This window comes from Mesocricetus auratus, unplaced genomic scaffold (assembly GCF_017639785.1).
Source record: "Mesocricetus auratus isolate SY011 unplaced genomic scaffold, BCM_Maur_2.0 Super-Scaffold_100024, whole genome shotgun sequence".
Classification (NCBI taxonomy): domain Eukaryota; kingdom Metazoa; phylum Chordata; class Mammalia; order Rodentia; family Cricetidae; genus Mesocricetus; species Mesocricetus auratus.
Window position 1 is genome coordinate 4,405,765 of NW_024429205.1, and position 25,695 is coordinate 4,431,459.

General features: G+C 43.4%; 1 long non-coding RNA gene across 1 annotated transcript; it reads right to left on the reverse strand.

Moving 5' to 3' along the window:
• Nucleotides 1-6,148: 6,148 nt before the first annotated feature.
• LOC121133784 lies at nt 6,149-25,695 on the reverse strand. The gene is made up of 3 exons (XR_005870760.1): nt 25,613-25,695; nt 12,749-12,818; nt 6,149-6,309 (listed from the first exon to the last, which is right to left on the reverse strand). It is a non-coding gene; the product is annotated as an uncharacterized LOC121133784 (long non-coding RNA).

The window sequence follows — 25,695 nt, forward strand, 5'->3', positions numbered from 1 at the left end:
TCAGAATTTTTGTTTTCCCTATAGTCCCAACTCTTTGGATAAGACCCATCCACCCTAGAGAGGGTATCTACTTTGCTAATGTAAATTATTCTCATACTCAAACAAAGATTTCTCAGAAGTAGATTGGACCAACCACGCTACTGACATAGTGCTGTGTAGAAACAAGACATCTTATAAGGAAGCCCAGAAGGTGACAAGCTTGGCAAAGCCCTCCCTCTCTCAAGATCAGATAAGTGATAAACAGTTATTGCAAAGAGGGGACTCTTCAGTGGAAGCTCCCTGACATTGGGAGGCATGCAGCTTTCATGAGTTCTCATGATCCCTGTGTGTGTGTGTGTGTGTGTGTGTGTGTGTGTGTGTGTGTGTGTGTGTGCTTGACAGAGGAAATGCAGGATAAAACTAAAAAAGAGAATGTGGGCATGAGAAAGAAAATGTGGGGGGAAGGGAGTGAGGGAGGGAAGGAGGGAAGGAGGGAGGGAGGGAGGGAGGGAGGGAGGGAGGGAGGGAGGGAGGGAGGGAGGGAGGGGAAAGGAGAGGGAGATTGTGAGTTAGCAAACCTGAAATTCATAGGACAGGCCATCACAATGAAAGTCCCTGCCAGATATGATACTACTGCTGAAATCCAAGAGCTGTTTGGATTTCACAGACTTCAAGGCAGCTTTAATCCAAGAGCTTCCTCTTTCTCAGAGGCACCACTGGGCTTTTAAGACCTTAAACTGATTGGAAGAAGCCCACCCACACTCCGGAGACCAATTTGATTTACTCACAGTCTACTGTTTTAAATGTTAGTTGCATCTGAAGATGTCTTCACTGATACCTGATCAAATGGCTTTGACTATATTCCAACCAAGCCCACATTATGCACATTCAGTGAAAAATACTGACCTCAGTTTAAAAAAAAAGTCACTGAGAGCTAAGATTTCCACAAAAACAAGAAAATGCCAAATAGAAAACCCAGAGCTAACTGATAAAACCTCAAACATTTTTATTTTGCCAAACTGTGGTAACATTAAAAATGTATATTGTTCCTTCAGATAATGTAATTTTGATCCCCCATAAAAGCGGCAGGGTGTAATATCAGAATGGAAGATGTGTGGCTTTAAAAGCCTAGGTTGTGCTTATTTTAGTCCAGAGTCAATTGAATGGTCACATTTTCATCCCCTCCTGGCACTGGATTAAAGGTCAGTAGGTATCACTCTGTCCATGCTGCATCCCTTCCCAGTAAGAGCATTCTCTCTCTCTCTCTCTCTCTATTCTTTCTACATGCAGAGCTCCTCTTGGATTCATCAAGATCATGTCCTTCACTAAACCATGCTGTTCAAATGTCCTTTAGCCAACTGAAGCGATTACCTCAGGAGAAAAGGCATGTCACTTGTTCCCAGTTCTTTTGGTCGTGTCCGCCAGCCCACCCTCCGCCATGCCCCAGCAGCCCTTTTTCTTGACATAGCTAAGGAAGGAATGGGTATGGTCGCTTCTAGGTGTTCTGAAGATAAGAAGATCCACCATCAGAAACAACCAGAAAAACAACACTTCATTTGAGCCTTTGGTCCAAATCAGGCAGGTGCCACACTTTGTTGTGGCATGAGCATGGCATGTCTCTCACAGGCTCCTGTGTGTGAACACTCGGTCCCCAGCTAGGGAGGTTGTTTGGTAAGATCATTGAGGTAGGTACCTTCATGAAAGGAAGTGGCTCACTGAGAGTAGGCCTCCAAGCTTCAAAGGTCTGCCTCACCCCCTGTTCACTCTGTACTCCCTAAGTGTGGATACAGTGCGACCAGCCAGCTTCTTGCTCCTGCCTCTACGCCTTCCTGCCTACTGCCATGTCCTCGCTGCTATGATCAACCGTGTCCCCATGGAACCATGAGTCCTTCCTCCTTCACTCTGCTCTGAGTACAGTAACAGGATCGTAACCGAGACACGCTCAGTCCTCTAACTGCCCAGTGCCCTGCCTACTTACTTCTGGAACTGAGAAGATTGGCTTCCCATCTTGTCGGAGGAAAGGACCTTGAGAGAATAAGCGGACGTCAAAAGCAACATAGATTTCTCTTCAGAAGCGGGGAGGGAAGGAGCTGGGATGCCAGGAGCCAACAGTAGGCAGGACTGGCAAGGCTTTCATCAGATTCACTTCAATTCTACTATTAGAACCTTATTTTCCTCCAATATCTCCCCCCACCACCACTCCTCATCTTCCTGCAGCACAGACACGATAGCCTAGGCCACGGAGAGTCTCTAAAGGAGACTGTGTTTCAGCAGAGTCTAGGGATTCCCTTCAGAACTTTGCCTTCAGGACGCAGTCTTGAGAGACCTTTTACTCCATTGGTTTGATTTTTTTTTCCTTGAGCCCCACCTCAGCCCTAAGCAAATGTGTTCATCTTTGTTTTGTCTGAAAAGGCATCTGGGACCAGCAGTTTGGACCTGATGACAGATTGATAATTGAAACAAGCTTTTAAAAGTGACATTTGGGTTAAAAGTAACTTCAACAAAGTGGAGGGAAGCTTTTAGATACTGTGTATTCTTCAAACTTCCAGAAGTGGTTTACCCCAGCTAGTATCCTGGCCTCCTGCCCTCCCTCAACCAGCTTCAACTTCTCCAGCCTGGGTGGGAAGTGGCGTCCTCTCGCCAGAGGGGATTTGTTGAAGAGAGTAAGTCACATGACCAAATGCAGGACTCCAATTTGAAGTGTAACCAATCCCTGGGTAAAGGGTCCCTGTGAGTATCTTTTCTGTGTGAGCTGTGGAAACTGCCCTACACAATGTTATAAGGGTGAAGACACCAAAGACAGTGCCACAGTGGTGACTCCCCCACAAGTTTAAGTCCCAAAGAGGCTTCATCTCATATGAAAGCCAATTATCCAAGCAAACAGCCTTCAGTTTCAGGGAGTTGAAATATTGTCAAAGAACACTCGTGCGCGAGAGCACACACACACACACACACACACACACACACACTCACACACATATCCAGTCACTCCAAGAATCCTCAAATTAAAGAAGGTATTTCCTGAATTAAAATGAGGGAAGCATTTTTCTGAAGCACTTTTCTTCTAGTCTCCTAGGAACACAAAAGAAGCCATGCCCCCACATCCACTGTGCCCAGAGGACACAGAACTATAAGGCAGCTCCAAAGAGACCTGAACTTGGGAAGGTAAGACAAAAGGCAAAAAGAAAAGAATTGATAAAAGAAAATTTTATAAGGACATGAAGTGAGGAAAATGGAGAAAAGAAGCAGAGAAAATCAGAAGAAGACGCAAAGTCAACTTTCAGTTAGGCTGTGAGGTTCCAAACAGCACTGGCAAGTTCCCTGTGCTCTGAGAAGTTAATTATTCAACCAAGCCTTGCTCAACAGCTCTTCAACTGCTTTCCATCCTCTAACCTTTGGAGACTTTATGGCTCGGAGAACCACATCAACCACGGGTGGGGGGAGCCTGTTTTCTGTGCTATAACATCAGTGGACAGAAATATGAGTGCTTGGAGACCAAATTAAGGGTTGAGCCAGGCTCACGGGTCACAATTTCAACCCCTCTGTCCCTGCTCTGCCTTAGGAAGGGTTTCTTGTAACCCATGGGAGGGCAGTACTTAGCGCCCCTCCACCCCAAGACCACCAGGGGAATGTGCCCCCCCCACCTGCCTCCAGAGATGCCTTACCTGAAAGGGCCATGGCTGTTCTCTGGTGTATTTGTTTTTAGTGTTTAACAAGTTGACAGGAGCAATTACTCAAAGACCAGCAGCCAGCTCCCTGGTCATCCAACATAAACAAAGCGTCAGCACACTGTCAGGGCCTCCACAGTGTCTGTCCCACTTAAACACTCTCCTGCATCTCTAGGAACCCATGGGATTTGAGGCTCTCCAAGCCTTCACTTAGTCCAAACGGTTACCTGCTGTGTTTTTATCTTACAAGGTATTTGCCTCAGAGGTGGGGTGCCGAGTGTATCGGGGTGAGCACAGAGTGCCAAAAGACTCATGCCCTGGTATCTATCTGCTTCCTGCCTTGGTCAGACAGTGGATCTTCCCCCAAACCACAGAGGGCCCCAGGGAAACTATGTGATGATACCCAAGCCCCAAAGCTGTAGGCAGCTAGGAAAAGGAAGTCATATTGCAGTCCAGGCCAGGAACACTCTCATTGCCTTCAGCCACAGCCCCCCCCCAAGGACATATTGACTGAAATACAAGGCCAGTTTAACTTTTAAGTGCTTATTGTAGACCTCCCTTCAAAACCCGGCATGAGTATGTGACATGAGGCAAAAAAGGAAAAAAAAAAAAGACACAGGACTTCTGTGGCTGTTGCATTCATGGAAGTCTCTGCCAGGCCATGTGCACCTTGTTGTCTGTGACCAGAATGTGAGAGGCTGCCTTGTTCAGCTCTCTCAGACTCCCTCTCCTGTGTCCTTGCCCTCTGCTCCAGGGAAACCCCAGCGCAAACTCCCAGCCGCTGTCCGTGGGACCCAGCATTCTGTCTTCTCAGCTGTCACCATATGCTCAGGTTGTCACACGGTTTACAGATTAGGGAGTCACTCTTGACTAGCATATGATGAGAGGCAGTTGTCATTAGCATACTAAACTCTGTGCACCCAAAGCCGCTCTGTCCCCAGCCAGCAAGTAGCCAGGCCTGGTCCCCCACTTCTGATTAATGGGATTCACAATTAAGGAAACGGGACGATGGAACAACTGCCTCTCACCCTTCAAAGCAAATTTGCCTTTGCTCTGAGGTAATGAAGAGTAAACAGAAGGCTGTGATAAACTCAGCCAGACAAGAGGCACATGCCCTCCCCGTCACCACCATTCTTCACTGCTGCAATTCTGAGACCTCCACCCACGAGAGGATCCCAATGGCCTGCCGAGTGTAAGCACTGATTAATAATCCCGCACTCTCGACTCACAAGACATGCTCTTTGCATTTTTCCTGGAGAAGAATTAAACCACAGCTTAAAAGGCATTAAGTGGATATTTCCTCTAGCATGCTCCATCCTGTCCACCTTGGGCGTCCTTTGGATTGGCAGGTGTCAAGATGAAGGCAGCGGATGACACGGTTTACATTTCAAAACCTGTCCTTCAATCATCTTGGTGTGTTAAATTATTTTCATTAAATTAGTGCCTCCGACTCTAGTGAAGGAGAAAGAAAAATGTTCACCAGGGCAAGCACCCAGGTGGGTGTGCTGTTCCTTTAATTTCTCATTCACTCAGGGGTCACCAGACTAATTTTCGTCTGTCTCAGCTGAAGTCAGACACCTCCCCCTTGTGGTTCAGTGCAACCAGTTCCAGCCTCTAGTAACCTTTGTTCAGGTGTATGGCTGGCTGCTACATGCAGAATGGCTGACATAACAGTTTAACGATCCCAGTGTCGCTGTCTGAGTAGTAACCTTGTCCTTCACAGGCAGATGGCCTTAAGCCTGGTAAAAACTAGTTAAGAATAAAAGACATAACTGTACTTTAGCATATAGCTAATTTCTCCCAGAAAGGTTAGTTTCATGCATGAAATATTGTGCATACTTAGCTACATGTTATGAGTTGTACTATCCACGACTAGGTGCAGGCACTAAGTACAATTGGTACTCACATCCATAAATACGAAATACTCACATACATAAATAAAATGATTTTTTTTCAAAGCCAGGTGCAGTGACCCTACTGCTGCAATACCAGCGTTACAGAGCTAGACCAAAGCTCATGGCCAGGCTAGCCAATCAGCGAACGACCCTGTCTCAAAGTGTAAGGTGGAGAGCAATAGATTAACAACATGGACCTCTACCCTCCGCGTGAAAGCACACATACATGGACACACACTGCGCATGCCCAGGTGCCCGGGCCTGCCATGCATGCGCATGAGGATTGGCATGTATGCCCATGCTCATAGTCACGTGGAATGGCCTGGGCACCAGGGGCAGGACGATTGCAGCTTGGGTAGGCTGGCTGCAGTTTCTCCTACATATCCACCCTTGTTTGTTTGTTTTTTCACCCTGCTCGGACACCCCTCGGGGGAAGGAGTAAGAAGACACAGCACCAACTTCTCAGGCACTGGGAGTCAGTGAGTAGCAGAGCGAGCTGCAGACTCATTTATTAAGGAAGCTAGGCCTGCCTTTATATCCTCTCCCAAGGTCCCATTGGTTCAGGCGGCTGACTCTGCTGTGTTGTCCTGTCCTCGGTGGTGTCTCTGGGTCAGGAGTCTCTCGGTCAGCAGTCTCTGGGCATTGAGACGGGCTTGGTGATTTGGCTCAGGGAGGAAGTGCCCACTGCACATGCGCATGCTCATGAGGGCTGGCCTGGGTTGACGGGAAGGGCAATTGCGGCTTGGGTAGGCTGGCTGCAGTTTCTCCTACAATACACACAAAGAAAGAAGGAGGGATAATGAAACACGGTGCATGCTCACATAGAATTTATGCAGTGCACTGAGAAGGAAAATCATTGAGATTTAAAAAAAATACTCAATAAAATACTGGCAAATCGAATCCAAGAACACATTAGAAAAATTGTCCACCATGATCAAGTAGGCTTGATCCCAGGGATGCAGGGATGGTTCAACCTAAGAAAATCTGTCAACGTAATCCACCATATAAACAAACTGAAGACGAAAAATCACATGATCATCTCACTAGATGCTGAAAAAAAGCCTTTGACAAAATCCAACACCCGTAAACGATAAAGATCTTGGAGACATCAGGGACAGCAGGAGCATACCTAAACACAAACTAAATGGAAACAGAAACTCAACTCCATGCCTCTAAAATCAGGAACAAGACAAGGCTGTCCACTCTCTCCATACCACTTCAATATTGTACTTGAAGTTCTAGCTAGAACAACAAGACAACAAAAAGAGATCAAGGGGATACAAATTGGAAAAAAAGAAGTCAGACTTTCACTATTTGCAGATGATATGACAGTTTATATAAGTGACCCAAAAAACTCTACCAGAGAACTCCTACAGCAAAGTGACAGGATACAAGACTAACTAAAAAATATCAGTAGCCCTACAGAAGATGAATGGGTTGAGAAAGAAATCAGAGAACCACCACCCTTTACAATTGCAACAAACAACATAAAATACCTTGGGGTAATGCTGACCAAACAAGTGAAAGACCTGTATAGCAAGAACTTTGAGTCTCTAAAGAAATTAAAGAAGATACCAGAAATGGAAAGATCTCCCATGCTCTTGGATAGGTAGAATCAAAGTAGTAAAAATGGCAATCTTGCCAAAAAAGCAATCTATACATTCAATGCAATCCCCATCAAAATCCCAACACAGTTCTTCACAGATCTTGAAAGAGAAATTCTCAACTTTATATGGAAAAACAGAAGACCCAGGATAGCCCAAATAACCCTGTACAAAAAATAAACTTCCGGAGGCATCACCATCCCTGACTTCAAGCTCTATTATAGAAGTATAGTCCTGAAAATAGCTTGATAGTGGCACAAACCCTGATATGAACCCACACACCTATGAACACTTGATTTTTGACAAAGAAGCTAAAATTGTACATTAGAAAAAAGAAAGCGTCTTCAACAAATGGTGCTGACACAACTGGATGCTGGCATGTAGAAGACTGCAGATAGATCCATGTTTATCACCATGCACAAACTTAAGTCCAAATGGATGAAAGACCTCAACATAAATCCAGCCACACTGAACCTCTTAGAGAGAAAGTGAGAGGTACCCTGGAACAAATTGGTACAGGAGACTGCTTCCTGAACATAACACCAGTAGCACAGACACTGAGATCAACAATTAATAAATGGGACCTCCTAAAACTGAGAAGCTTCTGTAAGGCAAAGGACACAGTCAGCAAGACAAAAAGGCAGCCCACAGAAGGGGAAAAGATATTCACCAACCCATATCTGACAGAGGGCTGATTTCCAAAATTTACAAAGAATCAAGAAGCTAGTCACCAAAACACCAAATAATCCAATTAAAAAGTGGGGCACAGAACTAATAGAGAATTCTCAATAGAGGAATTTAAAATGGCTGAAAGACACATAAGAAAGTGTCAACATCCTTAGCCATCAGGGAAATGCAAATCAAAACAACTCTGAGATACCATCTTACTCCTGTCAGAGTGGCTAAAATAAAAAACACCATTGACAGTTTATGCTGGAGAGGATATGGAGAATGAGGAACACTCCTTTACTACTGATGGGATAGTACAACCACTTTGGAAATCAGTATGGTGGTTCCTCAAGAAAATGGGAATCAGTCTACCACAATTTCCAGTAATTCCACTCTTAGACATATACCCAAAAGATGCACATTCATACAACAAGGACATTTGTTCAACCATGTTCATAGCAGCATTATTTGTAATAGACAGAACCTGAAGCAACCTAGATGCCCCTCATCTGAAGAATGAATGGAGAAAATGTGGTACATTTACACAATGGAGTACTACTCAGCGGAAAAAACAATGGAATCTTGAAATTCACAGGCAAATGGATGGCACTAGAAGAAACCATCCTGAGTGAGGTAACCCAGTCACAAAAAGACAAACATGTTGTGTACTCACTCATACATGAATTTTAGACATTGAGCAAAGAATTACCAGCCTAAAATCCACACCGCCAGAGAAGCTAGGAAACAAGGAGGACCCTAAGAGAGACATACATGATCCCCCGGGAAAGGGGAAAGGGACAAGATCTCCTGAGCTAATTGGGAGCATGAGGGAGAGGAAAGGGAGTTAGGAGACCGAGAAGAGGAGAAGAGGAGGGGAGAGAAGGACACAAGAGGAGGAATATCAAGTCAGGGGAAGAATAAAGGAGAGCAAGAAAAGAGATACCATAGAGGGAGCCATTATAGGTTTAAAGAGAAATCTGACATTAGGGAAATGTCCAGAGATCTACAAGATTGATCCCAACTAACAATCTAAGCAATAATCATGAGGCTACCTTAAATGCCCTTCTCCAATAATGAGATTGATGACTACCTTATATGCCATCCTAGAGCCTTCATCCAGTAGCTGATGGAAGCAGAAGCAGAGATCCACAGATAAACACTGAACTGAACTCAGGAATCCAGTTTCAGAGAGGGTGAAATGATGAGCAAAGGGGTCAAAATAAGATTGGAGAAACCCACAGAAACAGATGACCTGAACAAGGGGGAGCACATGGACTCCAGACTGATAGCTGAGAAACCAGCATAGGACTGTTCTAGACCCCCCTGAATGAGGATGTCAGTTTGGAGGTCTGTTTAATCTATGGCACCTCTGGTAATGGATCAATATTTATCCCTAGCACATGAATGGACTTTGAAAGTCCACTCCACATAGAGGGATACTCTCTCAGCCTAGACACATGGGGTAGAGTCTAGGCCCTGCTCCATATGATATGACAGACTTTGAAGATCCCCCATGGAAGACCTCGCCCTCCCTGGGGAGCAGAAAGGGGATTGGATAGGGAAGGGGGGATGAATATCTGGGCTGTATATTGTAGAACTGTTTGAGAAAGATTAGGAGGTGTGGCCTTGTTGGAGGAGATGTGTCATTTGGGATGGGCTTTGACGGTTCAAAAGCTTCATGCCGTTTCATTCCCTTCATTTTCCGTGTTGTGTTTGTTGTTTGAGGTGTGAGTTCTCAGCTGTTTTTGCTGCTATGACTTTGTTCTGCCATCATGGACTCCAACTCTCTCAAGTAGTAAGCCCAATTTCATTGTGTTTTATTACAGCAGTAGAAAAGGGACTAAGACACCCATCCTAATCTTTATCTATACTCTATCTATGGTATTTCTCTCCTGTCACTCATAAGGAGACTTGTTTAGAACCAGATAGACATTATGAGCTCATCTCAATATCTTTAACTCATATATGTCTATGTTAACAAAGATCACTTTCCCAAATGACCTTTCCCCTATAGCAGGGGCTGGGGCACTGGTGTTTCTCCTGGGCATCATTGCAGTTTGACTGAGAAATGCTTCCCATAGGCTCCTGCATTTGAAATCAGTCCCCAGCTGCTGATGGCTTTAGGAGATTGCTAAACGTTTGAGAGGTAAAAGCCTAGATGGGGTAAAAGGGTCACTGTGAGCTGGTTTATGGGCTGTAGCCTGTCCTTGGGTTCCAACCCAGGACTCTGTTTTTACTTCTTTTTATGCCTGCTGTGACTGGCTACAAGTTCCCACCAACAGTGCTACAGCCCTAGTAGCCACGCTTTCCTTGCTGTGAACCTAAATAAATCCTAAAGTTTCTTCCATGAGATACCTTGTCCCAGGGAGAAGTAAAGTAAATAAGAGTGTCATTCCACACAACATTGAGGATGAGAGGTCAATGGTGAACTGCATAACTGTAGAGGACACCTTGGTGAAGAGCTCAAGTGCATGGTGGGATTTAGGAGAAATACAATAGTCAAGGGAAAAGATGCTGAGGAGATGGGAGGGGAAATAAAGAGACAGAGAGGAAGCTGTAGCATCAAAAGGGAAGAGGGTGATCATGTCCAGGGGAGGCAGTGAGATGCTGATATGTCAGGAGACTGAGACTTTACTTGTGTAGTCTGTCTTCCTGATGCTTAAAGATTACAGCAAAAGAAGGAAGATGAAACTGTAATTGCTCCCTGGTCACTGGCCTGAGCTGACAGCCTACAGGATGCAGGAAAGTAAAGAGTTTGAGGGAGGCAAAGCAGAAAGATTCCAAAGCTCAAGTCCGACATAAGCATACGAAGGTTAGCCTTCTTAGCAAACTAATAAAGGAAGAGAACCAGTGAAGATGAGGATAGTCCCAACACTTTGATGAATTCTTAGATCTTCAAGTGTTTACTGAATGAGACATATTAACAGATACTCAAACATCTAAAATAAAAGTCAAGGTGCAGTGGTCAGACTTCCCTTTTAAAAGAAGGAAAGGCTGGATTCGAGGTCCCAATTTCTGAGCCTGCGGTAAAACAGAACATAAGGACCTACAGGGCTTGGGGGAGCAGAACTGCTGCTCCTAGAAGCAGAGAGAAAATACCAGGAATGGTACCTGGTCAGTGTATGTTTCTATCAACTAAGTTCCTCCAACCAGAATGCATCACCTAGTTTCCTAACCCCTCCAAACAACTGCATCTTCCTATGAATCCATCAGTGGCTTAAGTAATTGATTACACCAAGGGCTTTAGATTTTATTCACTTTACAATAGTCCATCAGTTGTCAACTGGACCTGACTGTCAATTTGGTGGGTGTTAGAATTGCCATGGAAACAAACCTTTGGCAGTATTTTATTGATGTGGGAAGGACCACCCTCGATGTACGTAGCACTACTTCATGGTCTGTGGTCCTGGGCTGAAGAGTGGACTGAGAATAACAACAACATTCATCTCTCTTTGCTTCCTGATTGTGGGTGCAACATGATCAACTGCATCTCATGCCTGGCATTTTATCTTCACCGTTATAATGGATGGTGGTCTCTTACCCTTAAACAATAAACCCTTCTTTCACCCAGCTCTTTTTGTAAATAAACCAGAAAGTGACACAGCCTAGAAAAGTATATACAACACAGATTGTAAAAGAGTTGAAGTGATGTGGGGCAGTATTGCAAGCTTTTGCAAAAGAAAAAAATTATAACCAAATTTTGCATATGAAAGATGTCCACATTGAAAAATACTTCCAACAGTGATGGGAACAGTGTCAACATCACCCTGGTCCTCTTTTAAAATACTTTCATAGTTTTTGCTCAATGGTAAGTGAGAGAAACAGAGGAGGAGATGCAGCTATCCCTGTAAATGGGCTTAGGGTGAACTCTCACCCATATAATCTGTTTATTTTTTTTCCTCAGACTCCTTTATCTCTAAGGTACTTCACAGTGTCAGCCTTCTTTCCTACTCCTCCCCCAGTCTTCCAGACACAACACATCCTCCTGAGAATGTTAAAGAGAAACACCCCTCTGCTCATGTATTGGGGGAAGGGGGATCCCTCTTCACCCTTGTTCTAGAGATTGCAATTAACCAGTTGGGTGCTGACATTCTAGGAACTGCAGTCTTGTGTTTCTCTGCCCACATGCTTCTCTTGTAGAGTTTATGCCACAGTGTAAATCTTTAACACCTTCCAAACCTGGAGATGACTTTATGCTGCCCACATATCTGACAGATGTTCTTTCTGGGTGTTGAACATAAATCTAGCACAATCGTTTTCCTGTAGTTGTTATTGCTGGTATAAATTCTAATGGTGTTCTGAATCCAGGGGGGTGTTTAAGCAGCTTTTCCCTCTTCTTGGGGGAATGTTTAGCATTCTTGTGTCAGTGTGAGACACGTTCTGATAATCTGATTCAGCATGGGACTTTCTTGAGTTTCCAAGAGTGTTGGCTTGAGTCTCTGAGAATGTGTTGAATGATTTCACAGGCCTTCCCTCCTCTCTGTGTGGAAGTAAACCCTGTCACTTACTCCAACAATATCTCCTTAGGTTTAACCTCTAATTTTCTCAGTTTTTCCATCATCGACCTCTTCTTGTTTTTATTCAGTTCTCTGGAAATTTTCCTTATGTTTTTCCTCCCATTCCTTCTATTAAATTTCTTCTTTCCCTCCAAAGCCTCGCTGCCGCTTTTTCACACATTGGCTCTGGTTTGTGGGAACAAGGACCCATCAGTCAGTTACCTTCGGAGAGCTGCCACCACTCCTCACCAAAAGTTACTTTATGTTTGACCCAGGACACCATGAACTGTGGTGCTTGGTTCTAGAAGCCATTTGCTAGCAACTTTCGTATCAAACAAGCCATTTCTAGATTGGTGCTGTTTGAGTTACTTTTTATAATGTTGTGATAAAATCTTGACAGAGGCCACTTAATTAAGGAAGCATTTATTTTGACTCACAATTTGAAGTTCCAGTCCATCATGGCAGTTAAGCCATGGCTTCAGGGGCATGTGGCCATGTTACATACATCTGCAGTCAGGAAACAGAGAAGGAGAGGGGGAGAGAAAAAGAGGGGAAGGGTCTCTTCTTAGCCACTTTTTTTTAACACAGTACAGGGCTCCAGCCTAGGGGATAGTACCACCCCACATTTACAGTATATCTTTCTCAGTTAACTACAGAATTTTGATATGCACTGACCTAATTACTTCAAAGATATTAATGGCAAATAGCTTACTTAGGTATAACTTATTCAAACCCAGGAGCAAAAGAAAAGAGCTCATGTGCCAAGAATTTGGAACATAATGCCTCCTATGCCTACTAAACCTGGCTCTCTAGCACTGATCTGTATGAGCAGAGTTTGGGCTGAAAGTACTTAAAGCCATATAAATAAAACCCAGAGGCTGTGGAGACAGCTCTGCCTGCAAAGTCTTTGCTGTGCAATATTTAGGGCCTGAGTTTGATCCCTAGAACCCACGTAAAAAGCCAAGTGTGCACTTGTAATCTTAGTCCCTAAGAAGCAGAGGGTTTCAGAGACTATGAATCCCATGTTTATGTATATATTTGTATATAGTTGTGTGCACAAAGGTTCACAAGCCAGCCAGTCTCACCTGATGGATGAGATACAGGCTCCAACAAGAGACACTGTCCCCCAAAACAGGATGGAAAACAACTAAGGAATGACACCCAAACTTGACCTCTGGCCGCCATGTTCACCTGTGTGCATCCAAATATATAAATAAATACATGATTCATAATAATTTCACGGCCCCCTGCAGGACAGAGTGAACATTGGTTCATCGTTACCTCAAGAATAGGACATGGGACTGTTTCTACTCTCTGAATTTCACATCTCTTCTCAGACTTTGAAAATGAGCAGGCGAGTCCACTTGGCTGACCGCAGAGAGTAAATCCATCCTGCCCCCTTAAGACATGTCTCCAGCTCTCCAGATAGCATCAGGGGTCTTCGCAGTGTACACAACAGTGCCACTAATGGAAGATAGCCATTTAAGCACTCCTCAGTCACAAGTTTCCTGAGCACACTGCGAGACACATGAAGGGGCCTTCTGCCGATGTCAGAGATCACCACGGAATGATACCAAATCACAGGTTCCCTGGCTGTAGCTAGAGAAGTCTTTCTGACTTCAGCCGGTGGTGCAACCTCAGGCAGTCACAGCTTCTTTGATCCCATTCCTCCCTGATGTCATTTCTTGATCACTCTACACAGCGGTTTATTAGTCGCCGAATGACTAGAAGTACTAAAAGAACTGTAGGCGGAGCCAATGCAAGAAGAGGCCCTGCAGGTGTGCAGACAGCATAGCATCGACCTCCTCACAAAGATCCTAGAGATACTGGGTGCCAGGATGAGGCAGAGATGGCTCAAGCCTAAGTCAAGGCACAAGCTCACTGGATCTGATGACTGGCGATGAGTGCTATCCTAATTAATCTCCTAAAGTGACAGAGGCTCTGCTGAGCCAAAGTCCTGGAGACAGCCAGTTGTCACCTACGGCTCCTGAGGTTTGTGCACCAGAAGGCATATTGATGGGTGGCCAGAGCTAATGAGCCTTAACCTTAGGACATACGTGATTTTATATGGTATAGGTGAGGGAATTTGAACTGTTTGATGACAAGGATCTTTGTTGTAAGTCCATGTGTTGCTGATTCACTGCAACTAAGTTACTCAGTGGTAGCATCTAACTTTTATGGAGAAGGTGTTCATCAGTCTGTATATCACAGTCCATGCTGGGCAGCTGCTGGCTGCTCTCTGGCACAAACAGGTTGTGGCATAATTGCAGCCTGAGCCATTCCAGTCAGAATGGAGCAAACTGTGTTCTGCCAGATGGAGTCACTCGGTGTCTTAGAAGTCTGTTTTGCACATTGTACAGTAACTTGGATCAAACTTAGGCTTGATCCTACCAAGCACAACAGGATAGCTAAAACAAGTAAGCATGGTCACATTCTGCCTGTGTTTCCTACATATTCAGAAGCCCTTTCTATTTTGTTTTCACATCCTCAACTCTGAATATAATTGACAGACAATGAGACAGATTAATGGCAAACAATGAGCTCAATATAGAGAAAATTCAGAGCAGACAAGATGCAGAGTCTTTACAAAGATCAGGACATGCCTCTCTCCTTTGTGGAGACTCCATCACTCTCAGTTGGGCCCTTGTTTTTAAGGCTTTTATTGGAGTAAAAAGCCCAGAACTGCCCTTGCAGATTAGTCAAAGCGATAGCTCCCCATAGACTTAAAAGCCTCCTTTATTGGAAGAAATAAAAGGGAAATGACCCAAAATCACAATCTCAGAATTATAACCCCATTCAAAATCCATAAAGCAGAGTCCGTTATCTGCAAAATTCACGCATACTTAAAAATTCAATAATGACCGTGTCACGAATACTAACTTTGAAAAATGAACAGACTTACGCATAATGAATGCTTTTCTGTAAAAGGGAAAAATAAACACCCTTGTGTGTTGGCGTGGGAGTTGATTCCTTTTTTCAAGGTATTTTGTGATTTGAAACACTTTCTCCTGTCAGAGTGTATCTGAGGTCTTAGATGAAAATGACCAAAGCCTAAGCATATAAAAGCCATAGGCTCTATTGGGGAACCTACTACTGATGTTTAACCCAACAGGCATGCAGGTAAACTGCCTTCTAAGCATTTATGCCTATTACTACAGATTAGCTCTTCTGGCAGCCTTGGTCCAAGAAGCCTTCTCAAGAGTAGGCTGTGGTCAAAGCAGGGACTACTGAAAGGGGCTGAGGATAAGTAAGTACGTGGCTGCCTGGAGTATTTGCTGCCCATTCATGGGGATCTAGTTTCAATCTCCAGAACCCACACAGAACTGCCAGGCATAGTGGCACATGATTGCAATCTCAGTGCTGGGAAGGTAGTGTTGAATGGATCTCTGGAATTCCCTAAACTGGCAGTCTAGCCTATTTGGTGAACTCTAGGCCAGCAAGAAATCCCATCTCAAATCAGGAAAATGTGGACACCTCCTAACGAATGACACTGGAGCTTGACCTATGACCTCTACACATATGCTCATACAGGCATCCCCACATGCTTGTGGAGGTACATGAGATGAACACACACACACACACACACACACACACACACACACACACACACGTACACCAAATTGTTAATTAAGGAAACTCTAATCTACAGAAACCTAGAGAATGGCCAGTTCAGTTGCAGACTTCAGTGAAAAGCAGTAAAGATCCACACTGTGTTTCTTAAGTGAAAAACCACCCATTACCCCAAGCCTGCTTCCTTGGAGGAAGAAAGTATACAAACAGGAAAGCTAAGTATGACTCCTTTTCATTCTGGTTACTTCAAGACCCAAAATCAAGGAGTGACTAAATATACTTAAGAGTCTTAAGTTTAAAAAGGAACAAATTACAGTAAACTATAGAGCAATGCTGCCTCTGGAAGATTGAGCATGGGGAGGTGGGTCTTTAACATTGCCTGCTTAAATATCCCCATCTGCCCTTCCTTTGCTGAGCACATGATTAAGTGGTTTGGACATCTGTCGTTTTCGTTGTTGTTATATAAAGCGCACACTTGAAGTACCGATGCTTAGATGTTTACCTTGACTGAGGGTCTGAAAATCCTTCTGAGATGAGCACGCCCCCACCTGAAATCAATCTGCTATTCAGGCAAGTATACAATGTGAGCTAGACTCCCTCCGACAAAACATTTGAACCCAGAGCTGCACCTGCCGCAGGACCCGGCAGATTCAGTCTCTTCAGTCTTTGCACTACATGTGTTTACTGATATTGAATTCAAAACAGAGACCATTTCTGTGTGCAAACTATGACACCGCAGAGTTACTGGTAATTGGAACCACAGGCTTACTGTGCACAAGGAAGAGAGCATAAAAACATGTAAATTTCTCCCTCGGATTCTATAGCTCTGATCTCATCCCTGCCAGAGAAAATATATGGTTGTACCAGCACTGTTTTCCTAGAGATCCTATGATTAAATATTCACATGGTGTTTGCACCAGCCTGCCCCGCCTAAGGTGTTTTCTTCCATACCAATCAACATATAGGCTGCTTCACTTCCTCTTCCTGCCTTCCTGCCTTCCTGTCTTCCTTCCTCCCTTCAAAGATGGTACTTACCTCCCAACAGCAATCTAGATGCTAAAACTGTTGTCCATACCTAGGCATTGAAAGTAGAATGTTGCTCAACAGAGGCTGGGGACAGTAGGGAAGATGTTCCATCTTTGCTGTCAACTCGATTGGAATGTAGAATCACCTGGGAGAATCTTTCTTCCCAAGGACATTCAACTGCAGTGGGAAGGCTTGCCCAGAATGCAGGCTGCATAATCCCACTAGCCAGAGTCTCACACCCACCAAATAAAAGGGCAAAAGGAGAAGGTGGGATGATCCCTGAATTCATGTCTCACTGTTTCTTGGTTGGTTAAGATATGACCACCTAGCCAGGCGGTGGTGGGGCACGCCTTTAATCCCAGCACTCGGGAGGCAGAGGCAGGCGGATCTCTTGTGAGTTCGAGGCCAGGCTGGACCAATAGCCTCCAAAACAATACAGAGAAACCCTGTCTCTTAAAAACAACAACAACAAAAAAAGATATGACCACCTAGCTCAGTGGTGGGCGAAGTAGGAGTATTGCAGACTAGGTGACCATAATAACAGCAGGTTGCACCTTTCAAACTCCAGGAGAAAAGGTTTGAAGACTTTCACCATAACCAAATAATAAGTGTTTGAGGGGGACAAGACTTTTAGACCAGGTGTAAATGTCACAAAGCAAACTTGCATAGAATGTCATTGGGAGCCCGTTAAAATACACGGCCCTTTATGAGACTGTTGGTTAAAATTTGTCTAAATTTAAAAATAAACTAACAGGCCATGAAACAACAACCAAAAATAAAAATGTTTCAAAAATCAATACAGTGCTCTAGGTCTGCACCATGTGCAGTGGGGCCCATCGAATGTGAAGACTCTCTCACTCGGTGTATAATTCGGTTTATCTGTCCTAAGCCAGATGACTTACACGAATGGCACTGCTGTCTGTTTATCAGCACTCCCCCTGCTTTGATCACTGCTGGCAGTACCTCTGACCTTTCCCCACTGAAGACACACATGGTGACCAGAGTCCGGGCAGGAGAAAAGTTAAGTTGATACCCTTACCCTGGGATCTTCGGGAAAGACGCCAGTGCATGTAACAAGCATGAGGTAAGACTGAAGCAGGGCTCAGGGCCATGGACCCAGGACAACAGATAGGGCGGCCTTCTAGACAGGTGCAAGTGGATCAGTGTTCGAGATCTCTCTGGGATCAATGTAACAAACCACCCCACAAATCCAGTTTAGTTATTAAAATGAGCCCTGTGCATGGCCTCATCTAATATCTACAGGGTCAAATGACCCCGTTTGTGTCGTGAATTTGTTTTTTTCCCCATTAACAAAGCACAACTGAAAGTCACCCTTTTCTATTTTTTACACGTGCTTTTTTTCTTCTTATCACTAAAACAGTTACATCTATTGATTGTATTTATAGGACCCATCCGAGAACTCACAATTTTTAAAGGAATATTAAGCAAGAGTCGTTTAAATAAAGTCAATTTCCCTCCTTGTAAAACTGTGGAGATAAAAGGCTTTTAAAAGGTAACCAAATATAGCAGAGAAGCATCTCTGTGGAATTGGGACGCTCTCCGTGCAGCCTGACTTCTTGGAGGCAGAGACTGCATTTCTGCTCATCTACACAGTCCACCAATCAGGTCTTTGTGCCAGGATCCAGCTCCCCAGCTTGGGGGCTGCTGGAGATGCTGCACAAACAGAGCAGGGCTGGCTAACCCTCCCTGAGGCAGAGACGCCACCAAGCCCTCCTCCCCTAGCCTCACCCAGGGGCCACCTCTCCCACTGCATCCGAGCACTATTAACTGCATATCAGCCTCTTCCCCTTGTGACCCAAGAGATTATGGCATAGCATCCTGCATGCGTCTGTTTCAGAATCTGGCTACATAAAGTGAATAAATTGAGTGTTTGCCAATAGTATATAGAAGTGTAAGATTGAAAATCCTGACCGTGGTCCTTAATCGTCACACACCTTACACATAGCACACACAGACCATAAACATGCAGGTATACACATACCACACACATGCGGACACACAGACAACAAACACATGTAGACATACAAAGACAGCACACACTCAGATCTACACAGATCACACACATAGACATACAGAGACCACATACATGTAAATATACACAGACCACACACATGAAGACACACGTAGACCACAAACACTTAAATACCACATGCACTCTTTATGTACAACACACACAAAAACACTATATGTGTGTGAATATATATACATATATCTCACAAAACATATAGACTTTACACATAAACACACACACATCACACAAGCACAGGCACCATACACATTCCACATGCACACACAACCACACAAACTATAAACCTGAAACACACACCCACAGAATCACTTCCTAGGGTAGAATATTATTAAAGAACTGTAATAAATGAGAGGAAAATTTCTTAAAGCACATTAAGGGACTCTGGGCTTTGTTGCATGTGAAGTCTTAACCTTATGTGTTCTGCCATGATTTATCTGTAATTGTAAAGGAAGCACAGCTTGCAGAGCAGCAGCCTCTGCTCTGTGTGGGTCTTCCAGGGGTCTGCAGGAACCCGAGGTCTTCCCAGCAAATACTCAGAGTTTAAACATTTCTAAATTAAATGGAAGCTACAAAGAGAGCTTAGCCAGTTACTCTTGAAATATTCTCATTTAATAAGTTTGTATATATATATATATAGAGAGAGAGAGAGAGAGAGAGAGAGAGAGAGAGAGAGAGAGGGTGTGTGTGTATGTGTAGGTCATATTGCTTACATAAATGTATTTGCATAAAGAACAGATTTTATTGATGAAGTTCTGGAATTATTTGCACATAAAAGTTGCTGACTTGTCAAGGAGAGGGTGCATGTGAGGGCATGGGAATGTATCCAGGTACAAATTCACTGCTCTTAAGAGTCTGTTCTATTATAGATGTAATTCTCAATGCTTCTTTGGTCCTAACTACAGTCACTAATATTTTTAAAGATCTCGGAGCCAACCTTGCTCTTCTAAGGTCCAGAGGTGGTACTGTATTATAACTGCAGATGGGATTGGACAGAGGAAAGGCTGTTTCCTGCCTACAACCCCTCAATTCTCCTTCCTCCCCCTTTCCTTCCTTCCTTCTGTGGCCCTGCTTCCTCATAAATAGAAAGCACACATTACATTAGCCGAGTGAATATAACATGCCATAGTGTATTGATTCCTCATACAACTTCCTAATGAATCACTTTGAGAGAAATCCTTCACCTCAGAGACACAGAGATATGCTCAGACCTGGACCCTGCTTTCCAGAAATGTGCAGCTAGACTAGAATGCAGATAAACCTGGGGGTATTTACTGTATCATAAACCTGAGGTAGGTCATTTACTAATACCTTTATCCTCTCCATAGCAATCTCATCTCTTGGTAACCAGTTATGACCACTGTTCTCTTAGTTTGTTCATTGGAGTGTTTTACACTAACACTTGTTAGCTGCATTTGCTACTTTACTTTTTGTTGTAACCAAACTCATGACAAGAAGCAGCTTAATGAAGCAGGGGTTTGTTACAGCTTACAACTCTCAAGGCAGAAAAGATACGGTTGCAGGAACCTGAGGCAGCTGATCACATTGCATCCACCCCCTTAGAAGCTGAGAGTATAAAAGAGGGTTCCACAACCTTCCCAAAGACCATCATGAGCTGGAAAGCAAGAATCCAAATGCATGAGCCTGTGGCAAGAACATCACTTTCAAACCACAAGTTAGTTGTACCTGTTTCTGGAGTACATTGCGATATCCCAATGAACACAGCAACATGTGATGACTTTAGGTTTTGAAACAAGTCAGTAAAATTTCATGTTTTGGAGGTAGGTTCTGAATTTGTGAAGGAGTTACATGATTGAGTATTTGGATTTACCAATGGAAACAACACACCTTGAAACTTGCAGCTCTGTGCTATTTTAGACTTCACAAAGCTTATTCTTCCATAGCCAGCAGGGCAGTAGGGGTGGAAGTGAGTTTGTTTCTTCATGTTTCCTCACTCTTATCACTGTTGTTTCAATGTAGCCTCTAAACTGTGAATATGCTGTGTAACGAGATTCTTCCCACCAGCCTGGTTCCAGAGCCTCATCAACCTCAAATAACACACAGAGACTCTATTAGTTACAATGCTGTCAACCAATGTACCAATGTCCAGGGATTCTCATTGGCTACGTCTGCCTTAAATATTAACCCATGACTATATATATATGTAGAATATATATATATATATATATATTTCTACAAGGACCTATCTTTCCGAGGACACCATCCTGATGTGTCCTCTCTTCCTGGAATCAAATGGCAACCCTCTACTCTTGACTACATTTCCCAGAATCCTCCTCGACCCCTAGTTCCACCTATCTTGCCTCCTTACTGGCCAACAGTGCTTTATTTATCAACCAATAAGACAAACATACACACAGAAGGACTTCCCCCATCAATGTTGGACCATAGGGGTGGATGATGAGAGCAGTAAAGAAAGTGAGGTCACAGCTCCACTTCATTGAGGATTTACTCCTACGAAAAATCCATATGGATAGGTCTCTTTCTGGTGGTGGAAGAAACCACATAGATGAGAGTTCTCTAAAATAAATTCAAAGGAGAATTCTAGTGGATATTGTGCATTGTTATCTAAATGTTTAATAAAAAGGTATGGAACTGGTTAGTAATTGATTACCAACTTGACTGGGCTAAGACTGGAAAACACACTTCAGGTTTTGCCCAAGAAGCTAGTTCCAGAGACCACTGAAGCTCTGACACACATCAATGGCTTAATCTACTGATGGGTGAAAAATTCAAATAGAATGTAGGAGCCGGTAGAACTGTGGGGTGTACAGTCTGACTGGAATAAGTACCTCACATGTCCTTCCTTGGGGAAACACTTCTTGACCAGGTCCCATTCTGTGTGGCCCCCATCTCCATGAGCTGAAACTGGAGAACCCACTATAATAGCTTCTGTTACTGTGATATTCTGTCTGAACTCATGGCAGTAAGCAACTATGAACCAAATCCCCTGAAACTGTGAACCTAAAGCTCTTCTACCTTTCAATTATTTCACTCAGGCATTTTGTCACAGCTACCAATGGGAAAATAACCCAGGTACATCCTAAAGCTGTGTTAATTTGTAGGTAATTTATAGTTTACATTACTTAGAATGCTGACAGTTGTCTTAATCAGTGCTCTGCTGCTTTACAGAGACACTATGACCACAGCAACTCTTATAAAAGAAATCACTTAATTGGAGCTGACTTATGATGTCAGAAGTTTAGTCCATTTTCATGGCAGGGAGAATAGCAGCACACAGGCAGCCATCACACTGGAGAGGTCGTTGAAAGCTCTACATCCAGATCCACAGACAGCAGGAAGAGAGAACGACACTGGACATGACTTGGACACTTCAAGCCTCAAATCCCATCCCCCACTGACACACTTCCTCCAACAAGGCCACACCCCATAATCCCTCCCAAGTAGTACCACTCATGGATGACCACGCATTCAAGCATACAAGCCAGATGGCAATGCTATCATGTGCCTATTGGCCCACACCCAACTGGGCCCTTGTTGAACAAACTCAGGTTGGGACAATCACACAGTTCTGCAGTACAGTCTGTTACCTTTACAGGTGTCTCTTGTTCAACACTCTTGACTCATAGTAACCCTGGCTATTAAGCCATAATCATGCCAATGGCAGACAACACAGGAGCTCATAAAGGCTACACTTGAAGAGCATCACACAACAGATGAGGGTCTAAGCCAGAATTCAAAGCCAGGAATCTGACTCTAAGGCCAAAGCTCTTTGCAAGCGTATCCCGCTATCTCCCTAAAGTGTTTGCTACCATAAGCTGATTTAATCAGAAGCTCTATGCCACCAAGAGAAACCTGAGAATAATGACTCTACCCTCAGAAAATAAAAACTGCATTTGTGGTTAAACTCCCTATGTTTATAGGTTTGTTTATTTGTTCTTTTATGTCTAGTGGCTGGCATAAAATTCTCTTTAGTTACACAAATCAGCCCTAGAGAAAAATAAAAAGATTTTCCTCTAAGTGAGTAAAGGGGCAATTCTGAATACCCAGAAAAGTATCCCATGCTAAGCCAGGGGTGCACAAATGTCATGTCATGTTACTGTAATAATGGTCATGGATGCTTGGAGTCCCGAATCCTAGTGTTCTCTTTACAGCCATTAGAAAAATCAAAAGGCAGAAGCCTAAGCAATTAGCAGGTGTTTCTGTACCTAGAAAAATATACAGGAGCAACTAGAAACAAATCTTTTGTGCATAAATATCTACATTGATCTGGAGTTACTGGGCAGCTCTGAAGTCATACAATATGAATGGGAGCCACAATGTTCAAGATCTTCAATGGTTTCCAAAGTTTGGAAGCATGAGCTGCCCACCTACAGCCTCCTATCCAAGAAGCAGTTATAGGATGTAGGCATTGTTCAGCAGACCAACCATCAGGTGACTCAGCTTTGGACTGACAGAGGACCCATGAGAGGGGAATTTCTCCAGTTTATACTAGAGAACATGAGTGATGATCACCAAGTCACAGTACAAGGCATATTGTAGCTGAGAGTGGGTTAAGGAAAGAGAAAACTCTGAGATAGGAGGAAAGTTCCAGGCTGCCTAAAGACTGGGACACTTGTCCTTTCCTAATTTCCCACACAGGTAGTCTCACTCTTATATGGCCTGAGAACTCAACGTTATGGTGGAAATTTTAAAAACAGAAAACTGTCTATGACAAACTAGCATTTTACAGCTCATACAGGGTTTCCTTAATAGTAATCATTGCTAATCAGCACTTAAAACACCACACATTTCTAAAACAACATTCTCTCTTATGAAATTCATCCTTTGATAATTTTTTGGCCTCACCGCAGCATATGTTTACAGTAATTGAAAGCTTTTCTGAAATTCAGAATCCATGAATTCAGTATCATCTCTGTATCTCCCACTTGGGCAGAACAGTTGAGTAAATGTTCATTTTTTCAGCTTAAGAAGGACATTATGTAGCTCTTCCCAGTACATAACTGAATCACAGATGTGGAAATATATATGAACATTATCTATAAATGCTGAAATATCAAAATATAACTTTATTTGATCATCTAAGAAGAAAGATCCGAATCCCAGGAGAGAGAAAGGGGACAAGAGAGATGACTCAGAGAATTAGGGGACCAGTCCCTGATCAAGCAAACTGAAAATCAGGGGACCAGTCCCTGATCAAGCAAACTGAGAATCAGGGGACCAGTCCCTGATCAACAAACTGAGAATCGGGACCAGTCCCTGATCAAGCAAACTGTTCAGGGAAATGTGGAGGGCAACTAACTAGCAAAAGGGTGAGGAAGGTATTCCAGTCCCATGGATCCTGCAGACACGGGGCCTTACATAAGCTGAAAATGCCTTACAAGCGGCCATAGTTAAATTCTCAGCCATCCTGCAAGCCAGATGTCAAGTACTGTCATTTTAAAATGATGATAATTAAATATTTTTGTAATATATTAGCAACATGTTAAGTTGCAAGTAAATAAATTATATTAAGAACAAAGGTAATAAATACTTAACTCTCCAATTATATTTCTAGAATCTACTACTGTCTCTGAACCTTATTTCTTTTGTGGTGAAAATACCACACATCACTTTACTTGCTGTGTTTCATTTCCCAGCTCCATATTAAGTGGTTACATGTGAAATTGTGAAATAAACCAAACTGGGAGCATTTACACCATGAGCATGGGCTAACTTCACAAATGAGGAGTTGCTTTATAGTTCTGTTGATGGCATAGATTTAAAATGATAGATAAAAAAATTAAAATGATTCTGATTGTATTTAAAAGTTTGTAAGTCAATAGTTGTTCCATGAACACACACATACAGAGACATACATGTAAACACACAGAGACAGACACAGCAACACACAGAGATATACACACAGATCTACAGATACACAAAGAGAGAGGCAGAGAAAGAGATACAGACACATGCGCACATCAGTATTTCTCCAGTCATTAAAAATTCATCCCATGCAAATCACCCATCTTGACAAAACTAGTCGAATTCCCACTTTTATCTATATACCTATATCTTACATTGATTTTATTGTCTGTGTTCTGTCGGTAACAGTATTATGGTAGAAGTGCATTCATTTGTGGATGCTTTAACTTTGCCATGGAATCAAGGTGGCAATCAGATATTTACTTGTGGTCTGATTTGCTCAAATCATCATTTGATTGCACCTTTGATTGGGTGGCCCAAAGTTCACCCAATGCAATAAAAACATTCTGAGATGATCAGTTGGCACATTGGAGTTAAAAACAAATGCCTTGCATATTTTACACTTCGGCTACCCCTAGAAGTGGCAAGTAAGTCCTTATTGCTAAAAACACCACGCACTTTATAAGCAGGGTCTAAAGATCCCTGAACTGGAACTATTCTTTATACTTCTTCCCCAGGACTCGCTTTCAGGGTACCAGAAGGTACCATGCTAGCTTCCAAAGGAGGAAGGCAACAACAGGCCTACCCAGCTGGCTGCCTGTGAGCCACTGGTACGGCACGTGTTACCCTAAGGGTTCAGTAGTGGGGGTAACCGACAGATATCTAAAAGGACTTAAGAACCCTCTCAGAGACCATCAGAATTCCAGACCTCTGAATACACAATGAGGCCATAGGTCCAGGTGCACAGTAGTTTGCCCTGTATATTACACACCTTCACAAGTTCTATTTTGCTGTTCCCAAAGTCATCAGCTGAAGTCATGGCCGGGCTACGGGGAATCATCCTCAGAAGATGAC